This window comes from Canis lupus, chromosome 1 (genome assembly GCF_011100685.1).
Source record: "Canis lupus familiaris isolate Mischka breed German Shepherd chromosome 1, alternate assembly UU_Cfam_GSD_1.0, whole genome shotgun sequence".
NCBI classification, from domain to species: domain Eukaryota; kingdom Metazoa; phylum Chordata; class Mammalia; order Carnivora; family Canidae; genus Canis; species Canis lupus.
The window spans coordinates 8041805-8047804 of NC_049222.1; positions in this window are offsets into that span (position 1 = coordinate 8041805).

The following is a 6000-nucleotide window of genomic DNA, read 5'->3' on the forward strand; positions in this document are numbered from 1 at the left end:
AAGAAACACTTCTTAAAATCAAAGTTGTAATCACGGTAGTTAAAATTAATAAGTATTTACTGTATGGCTTTACACTCTCATCTAAGAGGAGTTAGAACTAAAGCAGTTAGGAGTGTGCATTCAGATCTGAACAGCCCCCCTAGCTCTGTGACCTTGAAAAGTTCTTAACCTCTCTCTGCCTCAGTTTCCTTGATGGTTTAATAAGAATTAAATGAGTTCATATATGTCCCTGTCCTCATGCACTTTGGCATCTAGTCATCTAGCACATCCTTTCTCTGACCTCAGGATCAACCAATTCCCCTTCCCAGGAAGCAGATACACCAGACCATGGATCCTCCTTTACGCCATAACTGGTCGTTTTGAATCTGTGTTATCCCCAAGGGCATAAGTCAGATCCTGGCACATCCTCTAAGGAATTAATTGTGAAGTGGCGCCAGGTCGGTTAAGCAGTTCCTCTAACCACACCAGGCCCCTGCCATCACTTAGGGGAGCCCTTCTTGTGTATTCCTAACAACCTTGTGTGATGAGGCAATTAGAATGTCACTACACAGACATCAGTTTAACTTTATAAAGATTATTTCATTACACTGGTATGATTTGCTTCATATTTATGCTTTGTATAGTATTTTAGCAGCAGAGTCTGCCTCTTGATAACTTCCCAATGTTAGCAAGAAATTATTCCAGGCTCAGCCCTACTATAGGTATTCCATGTCGAAACAGGTCAGTAGAAAAGAAAAGCTCTGGAAGTCTGGGGTGCCCTTTGCACTTCCCACGTCCCATCTGAGCCTTGCTACTACACTTATACTTACAAGCATCCTCTTGCACAGTTAAATGGGAATGTTTCGGGGATCCCTGGGTGGCTCAGCGGTTTAGCGCCTGCCTTTGGCCCAGGGCGCGATCCTAGAGTCCCGCCCGGGATCAAGTCCCACGTCAGGCTCCTGGCATGGAGCCTGCTTCTCCCTCCTCCTGTGTCTCTGACTTTCTCTCTCTCTCTCTCTCTGTCTATCATAAATAAATAAATAAATAAATAAATAAATAAATAAATAAATAAATAAATAAATCTTTTTAAAAATAAATAAATAAATAAATGGGAATGTTCCAAGTATTTCCCTCAGGAGATTAATTATATAAAGCCTAATTAATCACATTTTAGATTTGATTTTTAGTACATTTTAAGTGATCAAGAAACCTAATATGTCTTATTAATTGTTACTGAATTCAATGACATTGAGTAACTTCCTTTGGGTCATTCCATCACCCGCACTTTCCACATTTTCCTAATAAATGGGCACCTTTCTGAGCCTAGGCTGAGACCCCTCTCTCACAGGGACTTAGCAGTGAAATCTGTCAATGGTTTTTCACTAGCAGCTTTTGTTACTTTTAGAGAAAACTGGTTTTCTTTACAATTTTTTTTTCTGAAATTTTCTCCAGTGACCAAAAGCCCAGGAAAAAAAAAGGAAAGAATATCAAAATGATTACATAACCAAGACCAAAGGCTAAATTCGATTAAGGCATTAAATAGGTTTAAGTTGGGTAAACATTAACTAAGTAGGATAGGCACCTGCCATAGATATAAATATTTAAGGGATGAAGTCATCCAGGATAAGGGAATTATAAATGTAGATCACCAGAAACAAAGTAGAATTAAGACTCAAATACGGATCAGTATTTGTAATAATGAAGCTGATGGTATTTCCAGACAGAATCCAGTAACACATTAGAAGAATGATACTGTCTTGATCAAGTAAATTTCATAGCTAACATGAAGAAATGGTTTACTATTAGGATATTAATGCAACTGATTGTGTTAAGAGAAAAAGCATGTAATTCTCTCTACAGATGCCTAAGGCACTTGATAAAATCAGTGTTCTATTAAGAAATCTCAGAATGTAGGTCTAAAATATATGTCAGTGTGCACATACCTTATGCTTAATGAAGGAACACTAGATGCATTCCTATTAAAAGGAAAAAGACACCGGTAGTACAATTATTATTAAAATCGTTCTGTTAGTTGTTAGCCAATGAAAGGAGGCAAATAAAGGGCATATAAAGTATGAAAATTTAAAATAACGAACTGTATTTGGAATTAATGTCACTTTCTTTCTTTTTTAAGATTTTACCTTTAAATGATCTCTATACCCAACGTGGGGCTCAAACCCACAGTCCCAAGATGAAGAGTCACACGCTCCACTGACTGAGCAAGTCAGGTGCCCCTTGGAATTAATTTTTTATCATAAACCTGTAAACAGAGAAAACCCAAAGGAATGGACTAAAAAATTTTAGAAACAATAGGAAAATACATAGAATTAATAAACAAAAGCCAATTACCAAGTAAGAAAAGAACATCAAGGTGGAAACTATAGCTGGAGGGGGTGCCATTTCTCTCCTGATGAAATACCTAGTGATAAGCAAAACAAGACGTTCAGCAGCCGGGTTGTGTTTAATGCAAATGCTCCCAAGGGACCAGGATGAGCACCGCTTGCCCCATTTCCTACTTTCTCCTCAGATGTTAACTGAGCACACAACCATCCAGAATAAAGATTGTTTTGCAACCTCACTTGCAGTCAGCAGGCCCAGTGGCTAAGTGCAAGCCCACGGGGGTAAGCGTAAGTGGGATAGGCTGTGCAACTACCAATCTCCCCTTCCTCCATCTCCTAGTGCCCCCAACAAGAGTATTTGTTTCTGTTTTATAGTGTTTTTACCTTTGCAAATACCTAAAATTAAACAACAACTTCCTAACCCCTTTCTTCATGACTCCAATGCACCCTAAGAAGCCACCCTCCATACCGCTCTGCATTCTCTAAATTACAAATTTGATTCTGCTAGTCTTGTGTTTGAGACCAGTATTGGTCAGTATTAACACCACTTATAAACTCCCTAAATCCTTGGCCCATGGCTCTCTCTTCTGCTTCCCTCCCAGTCTGCCCCCACAAGCACCCCACTCATCCGAACAGAATCCCCAGCAGGTATCCCAGTGTACGGGGCTCTGTGTCATGCCTCGTGGCCTCGCACACTCTCTCCTCTCTGTCAGGAATGCCCCACACCTGCCCCGATCTGCTTGCCCCTGCACCCTTCTCAGCTTATGTTAGTAACAACCCCAAGGTCCCCTCCTGTGCCTCTTCTCTGTCCCCCCAAACCAAGCAGATGCTCCCCCTTTGTGCTCTTTTTCAGGGTCCACCTCATACCCCTCTGAACTTTGTAAACATCGGTTTCTCTTTCTTCTGCTTCTATGAACATAACCTCCCTGAGAACAAAGCCTGGACATTGTGCATGTTTGTATTTCAGTAGCAGAAACAATTTGAATGACTTAGCAAACTATTAAAGCAACTATAACCTCCAACGCAGGGTTCCTCAAACTCTGAGAACTCACAGGCCAGTTCAGAATACTGCCTCTGCGCCCAGTTTGAGAAACAAGTAAAACAGTTTTCTAAAAGAATGCATTTGAAGTTAAACAGTATCACTTTTGATGGTCAATTAATGTCAATTCAATTAAAAACCCAGATGCTGAGATGGAACAGTAGCCCTGGGACATGACCAGGTCATTCAGATAATCATGAATAAGGCTTTTAAAAATTATTATCCACATGTATTATCCAAGTATTTGGATAATAATCTCATATCCAAATGTGTGTGTGTGTGTATATATATATATATATATATAATTTTTAAATATCTTCATATACATTGCACAACCCATAGAAACATGTCTGTGGATTCCAATCTGAGCAGAAGCATTTATTATTCCTTTAGGAGTCATATACCCCTTACCTCCAAAAAATGCATATTTTGCAAACTATATGTGGACGTGGTTTTATAAATGCCTCAAGCCCACCATGAACTTAATTTAATACTAATTTAAATTCTGTGGAACACTAGCCTTTTGTCTCAAATGGAATAACTGCATGGTCCGCCCGGGGGTCAGCCCTTAGAAAGCACCTAGTGAGGTTAGCAGTCCCCTTGATCTTACTAAGCTATCCATGACTTCCCAAAGGATTCCCCCAGGACCAAAGGCCCCATGAGGAATTTTTGTTCCAGACCCAGGCCAAGTGAACCCTGAACCTGAGTGTAGCCAAGCTTCTCTAAAACACCCTCCCAAAGACCCCACGTTCAGGCTCCCTGGAATAGTTGTACATCACATCCCAATTCCAAGCTGTCTGAAATTTAAATGGGAAACTTGAAAGCCTAATGGAACATGAGAAATCTCTGGGACAAGATGTGGAAAGAGAGCCAAGCCCCCCAAAAAGATTGTTTCACCTGGATTATTGGAATGCTCTTTAAGATACGGGCTCTCCTTGAGACTCTGCCGGCAGAGAACAGCATCTCCTGGCTGGCACCTGTTAGGCCATGCCTCTGGAAATGAATTACTATGGCAGCATTAAGGCAAGGACAAGTAAAACAGTTTTCTAAAAGAATCACTGAAAAAAGTGTTCAAGGTCAGCACCAGTCTATTTGGAAATGAGGGACCTGAAAAATGTGAAGGAATATTTTGACAGTTTAACACACAGTTAATCACAACCTGGGGCAGCCCAGGTGGCTCAGAGGTTTAGCACCGCCTTCAGCCCAGGGCCTGATTCTAGAGACCCGGGATCGAGTCCCACATTGGGCTTCCCTGCATGGAGCCTGCTTCTCCCTCTGCCTGCATCTGTGCCTCTCTTTCTCTGTGTATGTGTCTGTGTGTGTGTGTGTGGCTCTCGTGAATAAATAAATAAAATCTTAAAAAAAAAATCACAACCTGCTTCCAAAGATGATTACACATTTTCCATATTTTATGCATTCGAATAATTTTCACAAACAAAATTAGTCCTAAAATTGCATGCGGTTTTGAGAAGCCATGCAACAAAATACTGTCTCTTCTTTAGATGTAGCTCTGTCGGTGTGGCCAGGTAATGAGCTTCAGTTCTACATGAATGCTAAAATGACTCCTTAAAAATAGGCCACACAGCTATACACTGCGGGAAGCCAGTGGGATGCTTAGGTGTTCTGTAAGTCTTTGGTTGGGGAATAACAATCAGAACTAATTATTCATTCTTTCAATTCTTCTTCTAAACAGAATTTTCCCTCGTGTCACCATCCTGTGTATACAAATGAAGTCAAGCAAATTGAACTAACTCGAATTACAACAAACACATAAGTTTACTATCATAATTATCAAATCATATAGCAGGAGGTAGCAAGGACATAAGAGAAATGCTTATTTCATTGTTATCCACCAAACTGATTAGGAGAGGAAATCGATATTCTGAACATATGTGAGGAAGAAGGTAAATTTATGCCAGAAAGAATGTACATTGCTAGCTACTTTTTAAATTATTTTCAATGTGTACTGTAACTAACTATATATTGATTATTCCTCAAAATTAATATCCTGGAGTTTAAAAAATATGGTCATACTACTGCTATTGAAACTCTGCTTGCTACAATAGACCTGACCCTCACAGGTATGTGAGGCTAGGCTACCACTGTGTATATATATATGGTCATAAGAGTTTGATGACTATCTCTGAAGATGAATGTGTCAGAAGAAGATAAAAAATGAAACATGAGATATAGATTAAGTATTAAAAGGAACAGAATCAAGTGGCAAAAGTTATGGATAAATACAGAAGGAAATGTGAAAAGGGCGGAAAGGAGGAAGAAAGAAATAATTTAAGGCGGCATAAAGTAGGTAAAATAAATTAGGATCATCAACAAGCCTTCATATTAAATGTGAGGAAGGGGAAGAGAGAGAGAAGGAGATAGAATGGGAAGGAGGAGGAATGCAGTTCTCAGAATGTAAACTCACCACCACAAAGGAAAGAAGCGAGAAAGAAAAGAGATACCGAGGGATATAGGCCCCAGGACCAGAGTAGATGCTGTTGGTGCCCCTCTCACATCGCTTTTGCCGGCCGTGGTTGCTCTAAGTGTTGGTGACCTAGGTGGCCTGTGGCTGACCTGAGCATTGACAGCCACTCCCCCCAGAAATGGCCAGGGGGTCCTGTCCTCCCCCAGGGGTACCCTCAG